A 19,429-nucleotide genomic window follows, 5' to 3' on the forward strand; every position below is an offset into this window, starting at 1 on the left:
AGGAAAAGACAAATGGTTGCATCGATTTGCAAGATACGCCCCTTTCAAATGTAGATGGGAACTGTGGGTTGATGGGTCCTGTTTAAAGTTACCAGATGGCACGACCTCAGCTGCATATGCAATCACGACACTTGAGACAGTAGTGGAAACAGCTCGCATACCTCAGAAGTCGGCTCAAGCAGCTGAACTAATAGCTTTGACACGAGCATGTGAACTTAGCACTGACGTGTGTGAACATCTACACGGATAGCCGCTACGCTTTTGGAGGGGTTCATGATTTTGGCCTACTCCGGAAGGAAAGAGGCTTTCTTACATCCCACGGGATGCAGATAATGCATGGAGAATTAGTACATAATCTCTTGACTGCACTTACACACCCAAAGAAAATTGCTATTATGAAGTGTAGCACACACAAGAAAATCATTGACAAAATAGGACAAGGCAATGCCTTTGCAGACTGCGTAGCCCGTAAGACTGCGATGCAGCGAAGCACTACATCCATGTACGGAGTAAAATCACAAGCTGAGCGCTGGCATGATGCTAGAGAAGAAGTATTGGATATACAGAGATCTGCCTCTGTGACAGAACTTGAGCAATGGTCTAAAGAAGGAATGTTAGACAATGAGGGCTGTTGGCGTAACAAAGAAATGAATAAATGGAAATTGCCTGCTGCTTATTTACAGCCTATGGTTCAAATAGCACATGGGCCGGCACATGTTGGAGCTCTAGCAATAACGAAATTGCTCACACAAGTTTTGGAGCATCCAGAGATTGCGGGTACAGCAAAAAGAATAGTACAATCCTGTTTGATTTGTTGGCAGTATAATCCTGGAAAAGGGACACAAACTCCTACAGGAGGGTTTGCTAAACCGACTGCACCGTTTGAAGTCTTGCAGATGGATTACATCCAACTTGAATGCTGCAACAATTTAAAATATGTCCTAGTGGTGGTATGTGCCTTCAGCAAATGGAAAGAGACATACCCTACAAAGGATAATACAGCTGTAACTACAGCGAAGGTGCTTCTGAGACAGTTGTTCCCTAGATATGGTGTTTGCAAGCTTTTATGGAGTGACAACGGACCACATTTTATTGGGCAAGTTGTTGAGTATGTCTTGAAAGGATTAGGGATTAAACAGAAATTGTTGCAGTTTTCTACCCACAATCAGCAGGGTTAGTGGAGGGGTACAACGCTACTTTGAAATTGAAATTAGCTAAAATACTTGCTTCCACGTCTCTGAAATGGGCAGATGCACTACCATTGGCATTGCTATCAATAAGATCAGTGCCACATTCACGATCTGGCCTTACCCCATATGAAATTGTATTGGGAAGACCAACGAACATTTGGGGAGTTCCTAAGCCACGTCCTGTACATGATATACCTTGTGTTCTGATGAATGATTATTTGGCACAGTTAACCGACAGTTTGATCTCTATTTATCAACAGGTTCAAGAAGCGCTTCCCGACAGATCTAAAGGTGAGGCCCACGAACCCGTTCTGGAGACCATGTGATGATCAAGGTTTTCGAGAGGACGAACAGTTTGGAATCCTGGTGGCGAGGACCGGAGCAGGTGCTCCTAGCAACATGGACAGTAGTTTGATTGACGAACAAGAAGAACTGGGTCCATAGCACACACTGCAAACGTGTGTCGCCTGCCTTGGTGGAACCTGCTGTGCTGACTGATCAACGAGAGATCTTGGAGACGGAGAAGGGCCACGCTATCTCACCTGATGAATCTGAGGAAGTCTTCCCGGATCACATGATTACTGGAGCATCGCGATACCACTTGAGACCGAGGAAAGAATCTGCAGTGCTGAAAAAGACTGGTTGAGCCACCACCCTCGGTTAGTGAAATGGAGAGCCGATGTGGCAAGGGAGGGGGATCTGTCCTGCAAAGTGACACCCGTCTTGGCCCGTGGTGAAGAAATCAACGGCTGCCCAGGGATAAAGGCTCCAACGATTGTTTTAAAAGACGAAGTGATCATGGCTACAGAAAGATCAACTGTTGCCAAGATCTGTAGTAAAAGGATCATTTGTGCGATAGGGTTTGTTGTTGCTATGGTGGCGTTGGCAGCAATAACTTGGGTTGTTTAGAAAGCGGCTCCTGTTTGACAATTGCTGATTGCCACTAGTCCAGCACCGGTTGAGCATCACTACTTTACGCTTCCCTACCATGAGCAGAAGCATCGACAATCCTACCTAAATAATACATTTATCCAGATGTTGCATCATACACACAATGCCACGAATACTACCAACTGTTGGGTGTGTGGGATGATACCTGCACATCAAAAGAAAGGAGAAACACCTTTTATTCCTCTACCGTTTTCCCATAATGGTTCATGTAAAGCTTGGTATGCACTTTTGTTTGCTTCCGGAAAGCCTTCAGTAGGTGGGATCAACTTTCATTAGAATAAAGTATGCTATCAAGATAAAGATGGTTATCCTCAAGCTAAAGGAACTAAATGGGAATGGGAAGAGTATCAACCTGGCAATATTTCGACACCATATGTCTTCACGAACATGAGATCAATTAAGAACAATGGACCTTTTGTAATTTCTGTGACCAGAGCTAAAGCGGATATGTGTATAAGCAGTGTTGGAAGAGTTCAAGTGGGACGGAGTGAATGTATTTTCGCATTGACTATTGAAGGAGCTAATAATATTAGTTTCACATCTTCGCACAATACCTTTTTGTATGTGGTAATAAAGGATACTATCAATTACCTATTGGGTGGTCTGGGGTATGTTACATATCATTTTTGTTACCACCTGTGTTCTTAGCCCCTCCATCGTATCATCGGGATTTTAAACTATATAACGATATCTCTAAGAACAGATACAAACAAACAATAAGCACTGATGAGGTTGATCAGACTGATACCACTTTGCAACAATATGTCGATTTTAATTTGGGTTTTATCATCTTCGTGGGTGCTGCATTAAACAGTAGGAAAGTAAGGAGACTCACTCGTGTTGTGGAAGCTGTTACCAATCAGACAGCAATGTCACTTGGGAACATTACAGAAGAACTGCAAATTGCAAGGATTGTAGCACTCAAAAACAGAATGGTGCTCGTGTGATTTTGGCTGATCGAGGTGGTACATGTCGCATTATCTGTAGCAGCTGCTGCGTGTTTATACCAGACCACTCACCTTCAGTATACGACGCAATATCAAAACTGCATAAGATTGCTGAAGAGATTCACCCAGAGACTGGTACATCAACTTTTTCGACCTGGTTCTGGACATTATTTGCTGCTTGGGGCTGGTAACTACTGACTATTTTATGTATACTTTTGGCGATATTATTTACATGCTGTGCTTGTATACAATGTGGTCCTATGCTTTGCTCCATGTGCATCACTGCTTGTACACCTACCAAGAGAAATATTGCAGAAATGAAAGCACAACAAATGTAAAATAAAGAGATCCCAGATAAACAAATGTCTTCAGCTAATGCTAAAAGGGTCATCTGTTGTAATTTGGCATCGATTGGGTTAGCATTAGCAGAAGCCATCTTGTATTTAAAAGCTATCTTGTCCGTTTTGTGAAATGCATTTTGTATTTCTATCCGCCATTTTGTATGCCATGTGCTACCATGTGCTCGCCATGTGCTCTGTCCTACCTTTCTGTCCCCTGCTCTTGTATTCTGCCTAGTGACAAGGTATATTTAGCCTTTCCTGTCTCGCACATGCCCAGTTGAGCTTGCAGCTGTCTTTTCAGCTGTTCATAGTTTGTAACTGTCAGGATGTGTTTACTAGAATTAGCCACTGTTAGCTCCACCCATTTGTTGACTGTAGGTTTTCTATATGACCATATGTGTACCTAAAACCTGTGTTTTGTACTTGTACCGCCTTCTTCTGAGCCCCTGTGTGGGTATAAAAGGACCATGCTCCTTCAGTTTGGTGTGCTACTTCATACATTACCGAAGGGTGTTGTGTGAATGTAGTCCCACCTCATGAGGTTTAATAAACTCAGTATTTTCTATTCCAGTTTCTGTGCCAACTTCTTCCTATTGGTCTGAGGACTCTGTGCAGAGAAGGGCGAACCCCTTGCATCGGTAGGCCTTGCTGAGGCCCACCACCACACTGCTGGGGGCTGAAAACCGCAAACTCACAGAAAAGGTCCACAATGCAGAGGAATTATTGGCAATATTCCAGTCGCAGGACCAGGAGACATAGTTCCAACTAGGCCAAGTCAAGTCAAAGTCAAAATGTACTTTATTCAGGAACTAAAAGCCATCCAATGAAACATGTTATTAAAGTTACATTTCATCAACATAGATTCGACATATAAAACCTTGGTCACTTAAAAAGATAAAATAGGGACATCGTTTATAGCAATAAAATGGCCAGGATTTACATTTTGAAGTTACAAGGGATACATTATGTAAAGTGGGGAGTGTTAAATACCAGATACATCATATATATATATCAAAAAGTGTGCATGCTGATATAAAAATGGGCCCTAGGCCCCAGGCAAGAAAGAACAGACTGGCTACTACAAAGACAGCTTTTCCCCATGCCTGGTAGCCCCTGTTAAAAACCTGCAACCCCAAAACAGACCAAAGGGTAGGATAACATTTGAAGGTACAGTAAAGCCGGCCTAACTTGTGTGGAATGGCAATATCTGAGGAACGGGAATATATAGCTTCTACGCAATCACTGATAAAAATCGAAGAAAAAAAATATGAGGTATCTTGCTCTGAGAAGTTGTCACAGAGGCAAGGTTTTAGAGTACCAGGTTTTGTAAATCCTTGGGGAAAGGCCAGAAGTCAATGAACCAAAGGCAGTTGAAATATACTCAACACAAAGCGATGAACAGCATTGGTAGGGGTGAGTAAATATGGTTGAACTTATTTGCTCAGGGATAAGGTGACATACTTTCTCACAGTGGGCTTTGCGAACTCCTTCTACTCCCTGAAACCCTGGCGTTTGTCCAGGAACTGTTGTTTAATAATCCAGACAGCTGCTTTACCCAGGGGTTTAGGGCTCTGGTACAGGTCAGAGCAGCCAAGCCATTTTGTCAGTTCCATTACATATTTTAACCATGGGATGTGCATAGCACCCTCCAGAGCTACACAGTTAGTGCTTATGACTTTATTTAGATTAGTAGTGTGACAGGCCCATACTCTCAGCCAGCGTAGCAGGGGGCTACCCCTATAAGATCCAAAATGTACCCCACCCCTAATTCTTCATGTAAAATAAATCGGGGTAGTGGGCGGGACTACCAGGAGCTTATGCATGAACTTGTTTTCAGCCCCATGGAAATCCTTTACGTCCTTGAAGCCCTAGACATCACATTCATAAGTTGCCATAGGGAAACACCTTTCTTTGTAGATCTTCAACAGTGCAGGGATGGGTTTTGACCCTAATCTTTTAGCAAAATTCAGAGTAGCCTTATTAAGGCTACTTATTAAGTTTTTTTGTGTATGATTTGTGTATGCCAAGACCCACGTTCATCAAAAAGTACCCCTAAGTAGGGAAAGGTAGGGACTTTAGTTCGCTCAGCACCCTTACAATAAAATTTAGCCTTGGAGGCCTTTTGGGGGGCTTATAGACATAGTATGTGATTTAGAAAAATGTATCGTTAGGTTTAAAGAGTCCATAAAAGCTATGAAACCATTGAGTTGTTGGAGGTCCACAGTGGTTCTAGCAAGCAGGACGGCGTCATCTGCATACAGGAGTGCAGGGATCATCTTGGCACCAGCCCTGGGGATGTCTTTGCAACTTGAAACAAAAAAAAACCTCTAATTTGTTAATGTAAAGTGTGAACAGCAGGGGAGTCACGATGCAACCCTGTCAAACCCCTCTCTTCACAGCCCAGATATCTGTCAGACCGCCATCCCTATTATATCTGACTGCAGCTGTGGTGTTTTCATGGGCAGTATATAAAAAAGCCACACACAGAGGCCTATTTTAAATCATGGTTCTGCAGCTTCATGCCTTCTGCCCTCTCATCCTTTTTCTGGATTGAGTGGGCCCACCGGTGTCCGCACAGTGGCCAATTCGGGTACCCTTCCCAGGCCACCTGTGACCCATCTTCTTCATTATATTGACAGAAACCTTATCCTGCTTGAAATCTGGAAGCTGGACAGCCTAGTAGTGGACAATATGAGGGTGATGATCTTCCCTGATTGTACCCTGGCAGTTCAATGGCAACGGCGCACTTTTCGTGCATTTCAATGCAGACTACAGGCCTCCAACGTCTAGTACTCACTCCTGTTTCTGGCATTCTTCAGGGTCCAGGCATATGGTATTTCACACTTCTTTCATGACCCTTAAGGGATGCAGGACAGGGAGAAGAAGTGTGGGGGCACAATGACCTTCTTACCACTGGCACAATCCACATCCTCTCAACCCTCCGGCGGGGGCTGAGGGAGATGCAGGGACTGACTATTGTGGAATGCCTCCTAGATATCCTGTTCCCTTGATGAAGAGCAGGTTATACAGTAGAGGAGAAGGGCGCTGCAATCGGCTGTGACATTTCGAGACCCCACCACGCTCTCAGATATCCATGGCAAAGGCTTTATGTTCACCAGCAATGAGGGCTTCCTTTCATCCATTCTGCTCCCTCCAAGCTCTAACACAGTGCCCAGTGTAACACCTAACATGTAAATGATACCCTTTGATTAACACTAACAATGTTTTCCGCATGAGTGGGCCTTTTGACAGATCTTGCCACTGAAGTTAATCATTTACCTTTTTTGTGGTGGTTTCAGGGCTGCTCCACTAAGTGGTAGCAGTTGCTTTTATGACACACTGTACTTTCCATGCACGCACTAGAGAGTACACCCACTACACTGTACCTCTGACATGGGCGTGCTGCCACCTCCCAATACAAACAAACACAGGGAGACTCGCCATGCTTCCATTGTTGATATGAACATGCAGGCAGTGGGATGCTGCAGCTGAGGCGGGCTGTCCAGGTACCGCTAACTGTGGGGGGCTTCCCTGCGGCTGTGTCCATTGCTCCATAGAACTCCACTGGCACAGACTACATGCTCCTTTCCCTTAGCCATGCTGCCAGGGCGATGCTTACCCGCACGTTACCTTACCCAACTAATACGTAATATCCTAGGCAATAAACACAGGGATTTTGCAAACTGGTTTATAAGGACCAAATGGGTTTGAACCAGCTAAAAACACCTCTCTGAACTTGTGCCGGTTCTTCCAAGTACTAGAATATGTTCCGCACGTAGGCTGGCTGCTACTAGGTCTAGAAAAGGACTTTGACTCCCCGGAGTGCTGTCCTAATATGTTCTGGGGACACACCTTATCTTTTTGATCAAGCTCCTTTGCACTAGCTTCTCAGTAACATTTGGCCGCATCTGATCCAATACAGAGCCTCGGAGGCACCCTCCAGGGATGCCAATGTCCACAAAGATCTTCTCTGTAGCAATGGAGTCATTGGCCCACATCCTCCGGGAACAGGCCCAGTTCTGTGGTATACCACTCAGTGATGGCCTTCATTCTATATCGCTCTACGCAGATGACATGCTCCTATATCTGAAAGATATCCATGATGTAATGGCAACCTTAGCATGAGCACTTAATAGGTTTGCAGAAGTATCCGGCCTAAGGGTTAACTCGGCTAAATCCGGCCTATCACCATTCACTGTTATGACACCTGACCCTGCCCTTCAGATCAATGGTGCCCTTCTGGCATGGAAGCCCACCACATTCTTTTACCTGGATATATGAATTTATCATACTGCAACAGGTCTCTTGGACAGAAATCTCATCAGAGGGGTGTCCTCCTTGTGAGCGCAGATGTCTTTTTTGCAGACCCTGTCTCTGTGGTGGGCCAAATAGCTCTCACAAAGATGGTAATGCTGATACATCTTCTGTACTACTTCAGCAAAATACCCCTATATGTTGCAAAACCCATCTTCCACTCCCTTGAGTGACTAACAGGTGACTTTATATGTCATGCTCCAGGGCTCAGGGTGGCCCTTGCTAAACTTTACCTCCCAACTGATGTGGGTCAGGTGTGCCAAATTGCAAGCACTAATACTTGGCCTCCCAACTGCAATGGGTGGCCCGATGTATGGTGGGTTGCCAACTAGTGGACACAGCAACTGATTCTCCCCCATGGACCTGCCCCTCATACTGCACTTGTTTCACCCCCACTCTAGAGCGTCACCCCCTCAATCCCTCCTTGCATGGGTCACATATCAATGCTTTAGAAGAAGTTTTTTCTCAACCATCAGTATTGCCTTATGCTCTTGTGCTTCCACTGCTTGGCATACTGCGCTGCAATGTAGTGAATCCCCCATGGGAATTGGATCAATGGCACGATGCAGTGCTTCATAGCTTGGGAGACCTGTACCAAGACAGTGCATTCCTCTCCACAGAGGAACTAATTCCTGAAGTTGGCCTCCCCCCAAGGCAGTTTTTCCTGTACCCCACCCTCATTTGGTTGCTAGTAAACTTGTAAAAAACTCTGCTGTGCTACGCGAAGCTCCCCTAGCAGCAAAGTGCATTCAAAAAATGACGTTTGCGTTAATGTTCAGTACTGGGTGTCTGTCTGCGCTGTGAAATTATTGCAAATTGCACCATGCACTGTGCAAGCGGGCACTGCATCCTTTCTGCTGCTTGAGTAGATTTTCTACTCGAGGACCAGCTTTCTCAACGCTAACGGATAGTTTCAAAACGTGTATGCCGCAACCCGCATTGAGATATCCGACTGTCTGCTTTGAGAAATCTCTCCAGGAGATTGATTCCCCTCACTCGCCAACTTGATGTTGATGAGCTCGAATGAGGAAAATTCTCGCCGGGAGGTGGACTTTCCTTGCTTGCCAACATGTTGTTGACGAGTGCGAAGAAAGGGAAAAAAAGTAAAAACTCGACTACACTACACTAAGCATAGTTTTCCAGAACTAAGCGAGCTCTGCATAACACGGTATGCGCAAAACTACACAAACTCCGTGAGCGGTGCGGAATTAATCACCCAGACTTAACACAATGAGGTGACATACAGCAGGAACTAGACATGCTCATAACAGTCGAATACCTGCATGTAATGAGGATGTGTTGACACCTGAGATGATTGTCAGCCAGTTCCTTGCACTTGCATGCTGTAGCACCACTTAACACACAGTGGCAGCTCTTGGACACTGAATTGTGCTGCTCCTGCATGGATAAAGAATAGCAGAATATCCTGGCATACCCTTCTCTTGTGTCCTGCAATGCTCGCTTCAGGCTCATGCAATATTAGATACAGCACATAGCTTATCTCGCCCCCCACATAAAATCAACCGCTACTTTCAATCGCAGAGATGTTCTCGGCCCCTGCTATGATACACCTGAGGCTTACTTCCTTCATATGTTCTGGACATGCCCTTCACTCTCCAAGTACTGGCTAGGAATTACGAATCACAAGTGTGCTGCTCTAGTCACTCAGCATTACACACCTGGAAGGTAGGCGTGCTGGGTTTGATACGCCAAACAAAGAAAACTACAGCAGTGGCATGGTTCATAGACCTGGGTTTCCTGCTTACCAAAAGCCTAATCACATGCAGGAGGGAGTCACCCAGCCCCCCTACTTTCTCCACCTGTGCACTCTTAAAAAATGCCTGAGCACAATATGAGAGTTTGGCCCTGCACCGTGTGTACACAAAGAACTTGCGCAAATACCCCATTTTAACCATCTTGCACACTCTCTTGGATGAGCTGTGAGCAAGCCTGAGCAATGTTGAACCCCAAATATAGGCCAGTAGTTACCTCTTGCTACCTCTCAGCAACAACTGGTAGGCAAACCACACAACTGGTACTATATTTCACACCCTCAGCCTCCCAACTACTGCTATATAAAAGGTATTCTCTCTTTATATATCATATCAATAATATTCTTCACCTATGCTTAGTCGCATTAGACTATGAATCACAGTTATTCACTGACACACACATTTCATGTGCAAGCTTGATCTGATACTATTATTGACTCACAGCACGGCCATACGAAAACTTGCTTGGCATGTTTATGACTTGCAGTCCGAGTTATGAGATGTAAAACGTAAATGGAAAATGGAAAATGTACAATAACATGATTTCAAACAATAAAGAAAGAAATAATCAAATAAATGTGGCACAGTTGTGAATGCATCAGAGAAGTAGACTAAGTCAATGCAGTAAAAAGAGATGTTGATTAGGGACATTCAGTTTCTGGTTCTTTTAAAAGTTTAGCTCTCTTCCTGCTCTTAGACATGAAACACTATACATCAGTTTTGTTAGGTGACAAGAAGCAAGCACCCAAGTGTATTTTTACTTTATTGTTCTCCAGGCAACACCAAGTTGGCTCCATCTTAGAATTGTAAAGGAGATTCCCCGTGCCAGACTTGGTGCTATGCACCTCTACCTCACTGCACATGAATCACATAGGAAAACACCATGAAAAGCAGACGGACTACTCATTTATATCAGCTTTTTTTAATAGGAAGTTTTGTCCTGGCCAAGGTGTGTGTACATATCAATGGCCACAATGTTGTGCATGGCTCTGTTGTCAAGGAGTCACAATTTTCCACTCCATGTATCTTGACATAAACTTTATGTGTGTTTTTTGCATTTATGTGTTGTTGTACATCAGCATCATGATGCTTGCTTGCTTATTTTGGATTTCTTTCGTCAGGTTCTTTGAAAAGACATGCATCAAGCCATGCGGTTCTCTTATTCCTACTAGTTGCTTTGCGTGTGCACTGGTCCACTAAGCAGCATACCTTTCAAATGTGATTTAATTTTCCACAGCTGTAGGGCCTACCCTTTTTGCAAATGTATTTTCCCCTTGGGGTTCCTCCCTATTGCAATACACAAGTTGAGTCCAATCTTTAGTATGTTTCTTTTTCCAATCATGTTGATCTGCACAACAGGCTCCACCCACTTCGTTCACTCTCTCCATGGGTTCTGCCTTTAATTTTTCACTCCAAAGTCTTCTTCTAAATGAATCGTTCAAGGTCAAGAATTCCAGAGAGCCACTGAGCTCAACGTCACCTTAGGGAGGCATGTGTTCCTCCCTGAATATGAACTGTCTGAGTATGGAGAAGTGATTGGCTTGTATAATTTAAGGCCTCACCACTTCCTTTGATCTGCTCACAATGCACAGCAGTCAACGTCAAATGACATTAGGGGTTACTGAGTTCTTGATATTTCTGCCTTAAGAGGAACCTTTTATGATCAGTGTTTATCTGAGTGTTGAAAAGAGTCTTGTCTTGACCATCACAGTGAAATCATCCTTCGAACGGGTTTTCAGTAGTGTCAGAAATCTTGTTTGCACCTCTTCACTAGAAAAAGAAGCAGTGTTGAACTCACTGCAGCATAATCTGTGACTTTAAATTCCTTCAAGTAGGTCCTTAGCAATGCCAGCTATGGTTTCAACTGGAGGCATTTGTTACAGGAGTAATGTGGGAGTAATAGAGAGAATGCATTTGCTACTGGCTCCTACATGAACAGAGCACTCATAGAACCTTTTTTATCTGACATTCTGTCTCACCACCAAGAAAACTCACTTGAGCGCAGTGGTACCTATGTAATACACTACCGAATTATTTGGCCACATACAAATATATGTGTGTGTAATATATATCTACATACATAATACACAGTGGCACTAACCACTGTGTAGTTATAGTTAGAACCTCGTTACCATTAAAAGAGCATTTTTGGGCTGCTGATAAGTTTGGCACCATTTGATAAGTATTCACAAAACGTTTCAAATAAGCTCATCCGCCTCAGCTTCATTCGAGAAAGTTTTGGGGTGATCCGTCAAGTGGGAAGCAAGAAAAAAAAGTGGGGGCCCACAACGCAATTTCCTTAGGGAGTTTTTTAACAGTACTACAGCCTGAACGGTTTAAAGGAATTACACCAAATTTGCAGAAAGCTAAATCTTTACAGAGAGAGTGTGCTTTTTGGTATTTGGTGTAAATCTGTACAGTAGTTTTTGAGAAATTAAGGTTCAAAATGGATGTATAATTACATGGCTGGGTTTTCTGGACTCTCTTGAGAGTCCTGCGGGCATAGAACTTCAAATACTAGAGCAATGAGATTGGCTGAGGATTTTTTTTTCCAGTTCGCTGTCTCACTCACTTGGCCAATATTAAAGGACATGGGGATTCGGCCCCTTTGTCCTAAATATTATAAAAATATAAGGGGACAGGGTAGACCACCTGGGCCGTTGTGGGGGACCACCCTCTCCGATCAAAATTCAAAAAATATGTTTTGGCCATGGTCCAAATCTGCAAGTCTCATGCAGTATGACCCCCCATGAGAGTCCTGCTAGATTGAAAAACTATTAAAAAATAAGAAAATGGGGAATGAGTGTCTGTGGTGCTTTGGCCACTTATGGGTGTTTTGCTTTGCGGTTAACCCACATCCTGTACTGTCAAAGGTCTGCAAGGTAGGACAATGGCTGCCTCCGTGGAGTTGAGCCCATGGCCTGCTAACTCCATGTTGTGCACAGCCCAAAGGCATAAGTGATAGGTTGTTGGTTGCTCTTGGGGATTATGCATAGGCAGGATGCTGCTATAGTTACCTATGATAATAAAATATTACTTTACATTTTAAAAAAAACTAAAAATGTGCTGACAAAAAACAAAGGTAAAGTAATGTTATTTAAGAATTTTATTAATTTCTTACTTTACATTAAAACAACTTAAAAGTTAATTGAAAAAGAAATGGTTAAAGGGATGTTACAGTTAAGTAAAAAAGCCATTTAAAAAGACCATTTTAATCAAACAAAACCACTGAAATTCAGTAGTTATAGTTAACTGAAGTAACTTTAATTCATGCCAAAAAAAGAACTAAAACTCACTCCCTCACCATGTACTTTTGAAACCTCACAATTTACATCAACCATGACATGTTCTATGATATTATAGGTAACATTACTGCACCATCTGATATTACATCATTGATGATAGAATTGAGCATGGTGAGGGCAAGAGTTTTGGTTACTTTAGAGCACAAGTTATATTCACTTGACTTAACTATAACTGGTGAATTTATAGCACTGGCAGTGCTAGCACCAAGGTAGTTAAAATTAAGCCAGACTTTTCATAGGAAAGGCAATTTTTATTTTCTTAATAACCTTGGCAATGAATCTTCCCAAATATTACCAACACAAAGTTCATCTACTTTGGCTTTGGAATATTTTGTGCTGCTCTGTCAAACTGTGGGGTCTAAAGTGAGTGATTTCACAGTTTAATATCTATAGGAAAGTTTGCTCTCTAACATAGAAAAAAAAGTTGAATTGAATTCAACCAAATTTGGCAGATGGTTGAACTTTACTCAGAAAGCGTGCTATGTTATGAATCTGTTCAGTAGTTTTCATTTAATTGTTGAGCATTTTGAAATCTGCACAAATGGGTATTGAGGGGTTAACAATTTGAGATATCTAGTTCCATGACACCTCTGCAGTTCCAAAAATAAAAATAAAATGTTTTGATTGGCCAGTACCGCAGATACTGAGAAGGATCTACAATACTAAAGCAGCCAGACTGGCTGTCTGCAACATTAGAGAAATGTGTTCCCTTTCTGAGGGAAAAAAGTTCATATAACATGGCTGGGTGGGCATAAAGGTGCCCTCCTTGAGGTATAAGGTAAACAATATATAATTTGTGTCACAGGGACGTGGTTCCACTTGCTGGATCTGCAGTACCCAGAGAGGATCTCCTCTGTCGTACCACGAGCCCAATCCGAAGGCTATTTGCCATAGGGGAGGAGGTTGACTGCTCATAGTATGATAAGTGCAGGTTACCTGCAGGCCTTGTGCCCAACCCCCTAGAGTGCATGTTCAAAGTCAGTACATAGTGGGGTGTTGGCTAATGCCCCCTGCACATGATTGTGAACTGTGTGCAACATATATAGACTGCCTGCAGTGGGTTGGGTGCAGAACCTGGCGTCCAGATAGACCCTGAATCCAACACACCACTGCTGAACATGGCATTGTGTACCAGGGTTTGGTCACCTGAGGAGGACTGAGTACAGTACCTAGCCTCCGGCCAGGCTCTGCAGCCAACATCTATGGAATGTTGGGTACACAGAACTTTTGAATGAAGTATATGATAATAAAAAACAAGCTTCATTTAAAACTGAAGTAAAGTTATGGTAGCCTTTGTGAATAATAAAAAAAACAGACATGCACCTAAAAACACAGTTAAAATGCAGTTATGGTTTTAGATTAAAATTGAACAGCAGTAAAAAACAATACCTAAAAGGAAAATGTAATTAAATTACAGCGCACACTTAGTTCAATAGATTATACTACATTCATAGTCATCCATTTTTAAGTGGTAAGTCTAATATGAAATCTCATTTTTGCTATGTAAGTGTTTTTATCATTTTTGTGATTTATCTGTCACATTATGGGTGAGGACATGAACTTGTTGTGTGAGTTATAGAATGAAAGAATATACTTTTATTTGATTTCATTAAAAAAATCATAAAAGGGTGGGAAAACCACCACGTGTAAAACTTGCAAGGATGTACATTGTTATTATTTTTGTAAAAGATAAAAAAGACGATATTTTAAAAAATATTAACGTGAGCAAGGCTGTCGGGGGATTTCGGAGCCAGAAGTTCTGACACTACATGAGTTATTAACAGATTCTGCATTGGCCAGTTCTCTTGCCGCGCTTTTTAGAAAGTTTATGGCTGTGCAGGACAGTGGGATGGATGAGTCCCTAAGACAGTGAATCACTGCTGCTCTACAAGTTCCTATTTGCTCCTTCCTGAAGACCTCCTTAAGGCCCGTTTTGCGCCTTTCTATTAGAACCGGCAGATGCATAGAAGATGCAGTAAGGACTCATCCCAAGCTCCACACAGGCAGCCTTCCTTTGATTGCCATGCGTATTTCCATTTCGGTGATCGCTATGACCCAGGCCTTAGTAGCATTAAAAAGTGTTTTTTCTGATGCAGAAAATATCTGTGAGTTATAGATCGTGGTCCTGTCTTGCACTTTTTGGGCCATGTCCTATTACGACTTTCATTATAGCCTTTATGGAGAGTCAGAGAAAGACGTGTCCCATATTTGAGAAATGCAAAAAATATTTCTGTCTCACTGCTTCAAGAAGAGCTTTATTCTGTGCAGCTTGCTGCTGGGTGTTCATGAAAAAAATATCTTACAATAATCACACTTTTGGCTGGTGAGAGATCTATCAATGGGAGGGACAAAGGCAAATTATTATTTTTTAGACTAATGAGCTTTTACCAGACCACCATAACCATGACATTTGAGCTGAGGAAAATAAAAAGATGATGTGCAAACAACTTTTACTGATCTCTGCCCTGGTAATTACTCTGGGGCACATTTCAGTCTTGTGGACCTGGTGTGAGAGTTCAGGCTATACGGTTCCTATTTTGAGGCCAGGACTGAATTTCACATGGATGGTCCCAATCGAGAGTGACAAATTGGGAAAAAAGGATGGACTGGAATGCTGCCCGAGTAATTGCCGAAGGCTCAGATTAATTCTAGCATTCCTTCTATCACTCTGTTGTTTGCAGCAGTATGTTGGCCAAAGAACAACAGGTGTGCCCAGACTTGGGTCCCATGCTCACTGTGCCACAAGACTGGCCTGGCAGTTTTAGGTATTCTAAACTGTTCCTGTTAGAGTAGGACCACGACTGAGTTGCACATGACTGATCTCTGTCTAAAGCGACATAGTGGGTGAAAATGATGGACTGGTAGGCAACCCAAGTGATTGCCGGTGAATGAGGTTTATTCAGTTCCTCCTTTCAACCCTTTATTGCTTGATCCAGTAGATACTCTAAGAGCAACAGGTATTCTGAGACAAGAGTCTCATGCTCACTGCACCACAGGATGCACGTCTTACCTCACTGATAGATCCAAAGTAGTCCAAAACCAGCCTGAGGTTGCCTTTGTTCCTATCCGGATGGGGCTTGGCCTCACAGTTGAGACTGGGCATTTCCTGCTGGTGCACAATAACAACTGATTTCCATATAGATGTTCTTTTTCTAAGGAATTTATGTAGTGTGTCAAAATGAGGAAACCTTGTCTAGTCTGTACTAACACTATATCATACATGTAAGGAGGACTATGAATAGTCCTCATTAAAAAAACCTATCAAGGAATATGTGGGTCACATAAGAAGAAAAACAATCAATATTCATTACCGATCTCTGTTGAATATTAAGTCCCGGTTTTCAGAATTGAATGTGTTTGCCTAGATCATAATTTGGAAAAGTCTTGTCAGTATCAAGTTTTATCAGTTCAAACAAAAGGCTTGGTTTGGTGGGTCAGCTTTTATGTCAATCTCGATACTGAGAGTCTTCAATACCATCAGACTGCTGGTGCCCAAGGCATATACTCCTTCAAAGGTTTCACCTCTGAAAGAATTATTTTAATATCCCTCAGCCCCTGAGATCAATAACAGTATTCAGGTGAATTTCAATGTTTGATGCTAAGGATCTTAAGTGAACAGTGAAAGGTATAGACTTGGAGAGCAGGTTCACAAATCTAGGTGTAAAAAAGATTTAGATTAGCAAGGAATTTTCTGCTGAAGAAAGATAGAGGAACAAATGAATGGAAAAGAACATACTGAGAGTATTACCAACACACACACATAAAATAGGTACACACACATTTGATTTTACCTTAAATAATTGAAAAGACAAGAGACGTTTGGCAAAACAGGAACAAGTTGGTTTAAATAAATGCAGTGGCAGGGAGAGTATTGACAGAGTGCGTCTGAGGAAAGTCTCACTTTGTACAAGTTTCAGCTGGCCATAGCTAAACCTTGTGAGATACTATAAAACAATTCTGCATTCCTGCAAAAGCATCTCAGTGGTAAATTAAAAAGTTTGGGCGCCTGATAAGGACACAGATGGCTCTCGACCTTGGGGAGAACTATTGTGGGTCAGTGTGTATGTGCCCAGATGTCCGGTGTGGGGAGCACTTGATCACTACCTGTGGTGTGCATGTCGTGTCCCGATTGGCTGAGTGTTTCTACCCCATGTAGCAACTAGCTTGTGGTATTTTGGAGAATGAGCGCCTTTGGCCAAACATTTTTTATTGAAGCTAATTTCCTCTGACCTGGTTGGGTTGCAACTATCTATCTGTGGGATTGATCAAGGTTTTCCCTGGGTGCATATTTATCTCAGGGCTGAGTGAGACCCCAGTTGTGACATGTCTCTCGATAAATGTGGGTTGAGGTTGCAGGACCTGACTGACCACGTATCTCAAACTCGGGGTTGATGGGGAGGTCGCTTTGGGTAAATCTGACAGCAATGATACAATTTCATTAGAACTTCTACAAATTATATGGCAGTCATAGATATAATTTTTACTGACAGCATTTACATCAAATTTGTGGAAGAAGGGAAATTTACTTGTAGAAATCCTGGTTTCAACTCTAGAAACCTGTGTGTTAGAGATGGAGTCAAAAGCATTTCAGGATTTACAGAATTAATGTGAGCTAGTGAAGTTTTTCTAATATTTCCAGTAATGGCTCAGTCTCATCAAATTAAAGCCGCAAAGGAGTACAAGAGTGACTCTCAACTCCAAATGATTCTTGAGGCCCGCTGATTGTATGGAGCAGTAAAATAGGCATGTGTTGCCCTGACAAAAGCTAACTTCTAGAGTAATCCAGAATAAAAGTCTTGAAGAGAAATAGACCTTGGTGTACAAACAAAGTAAAAAAGAACAACATGGAATCTTAAGTGAAATGGAGCATGGTTGCTCCTTTAACCCCTTCGGGGCTGATGACGAGCTGGGCTCGTCATGGAGCAGGGCGCTCGCACGCTGATGACGAGCCTAGCTCGTCATGAGCCCCACCCTCGGGGGAAGCGCCAGCGCTCCCCCCGAGTCTGCCCAATTTTCTTCTTTTCTGCGGGGATGGCAGGGGAAGACCTTCCCCTGCCTCCCCCCGCCCTCCCCGCCCGCGTCATCAATGACGTCAGCGCGCGAGGCGCACTGACGTCACTGGAGGTTCCTTTTGTTTACCGACGCGCAGGGAAGCCATTTGCTTCCTGCGCGTCGGAGTACAAAGAGGTTCGTTTTGCGGCTGGGGCAGGGGGGAATTTTTTTAAACTTACATCGAGTGAAAGGAAAGGCTTTTCCTTTCCCTCGATGCAACTTTAGAGCATTCCTGCTGCACGATCGTGCGATCGTGCAGCTGGAATGCTAGGGATTTTAATTTTTTTTTTTCCAATTTCGTTGTTCGGGGAGAGGCCCCTTGGGGAAGGGTCGCTCCCCTTTTTGGGGGAACATTAATTTGGAAGTGTTTTCATGCCTCCTATGTTGAGAAAAGGTCATTTTGAAAGTATAAATATAGTGCTAATTTTATTCAAGGATGCAAGTGTCCTTCATTTCTTTTACTTTGTGTTTATCTGAAGTGGCTAAAAAACACACCTGTCCTGCCTAGGCAAAGCTCACTAGTGTTTTTGGGCTGATGAATGTTTTTTTTTATTTGTGCTGCAATTCGAACACATGCTTTGTCTCCAGTGACCATGTGTGTGTTACTATGCCATCGCAGCGATGTGCGAAGGGGTCCCTTGAGTGAGCTGTCCATCATAGTGGGAAGCTCACAAATGTTTTTGGGCTGATGATTGTTTTCCTGAATTTGTGCTGCAACTCGAGCGCCATCTTTGTCTCCATTGACCATGTGTGCGTTACTATGCAATCGCACAGATGTGCGCAGGGGTCCCTTGTGTGAGCTGTCCATCATAGTGGAAAGGTCACAAATGTTTTTGGGCTGATGAATGTTTTCCTGAATTTGTGCTGCAACTCGATCACCTGCTTTGTCTCTAGTGACCTTTGTGTGTGTTATTATGCCATTGCACCGATGTGCGCAGGGGTCCCTTGAGTGAGCTGTCCATCATAGTGGGAAGCTCACAAATGTTTTTGGGCTGATGATTGTTTTCCTGAATTTGTGCTGCAACTCGAGCGCCATCTTTGTCTCCAGTGTCCATGTGTGCGTTACTATGCAATTGCACAGATGTGCGCAGGGGTCCCTTGTGTGAGCTGTCCATCATAGTGGGAAGGTCACAAATGTTTTTGGGCTGATGAATGTTTTCCTGAATTTGTGCTGCAACTCGAGCGCTTGCTTTGTCTCCAGTGACCGTGTGTGTTACTATGCCATTGCACCGATGTGTGCACAGGTCCCTTGAGTGAGCTGTCCATCATAGTGGGAAGCTCACAAATGTTTTTGGGCTGATGATTGTTTTCCTGAATTTGTGCTGCATCTCGAGCGCCATCTTTGTCTCCAGTGACCATGTGTTCGTTACTATGCAATCGCACAGATGTGCGCAGGGGTCCCTTGTGTGAGCTGTCCATCATAGTGGAAAGGTCACAAATGTTTTTGGGCTGATGAATGTTTTCCTGAATTTGTGCTGCAACTCGATCACCTGCTTTGTCTCGAGTGACCTTTGTGTGTGTTATTATGCCATTGCACCGATGTGCGCAGGGGTCCCT

At 43.2% G+C, this 19,429-nt stretch overlaps 1 protein-coding gene across 3 annotated transcripts in view; it reads right to left on the reverse strand.

The window, feature by feature from the left end:
- Window positions 1–19,429, reverse strand: part of LOC144772891 (acetylserotonin O-methyltransferase-like) — a 667,360-nt gene that overhangs the window by 70,374 nt on the left and 577,557 nt on the right. The gene's annotated exons all lie outside the window — the stretch shown is intronic.

This window comes from Lissotriton helveticus, chromosome 8, assembly GCF_964261635.1.
Source record: "Lissotriton helveticus chromosome 8, aLisHel1.1, whole genome shotgun sequence".
Classification (NCBI taxonomy): domain Eukaryota; kingdom Metazoa; phylum Chordata; class Amphibia; order Caudata; family Salamandridae; genus Lissotriton; species Lissotriton helveticus.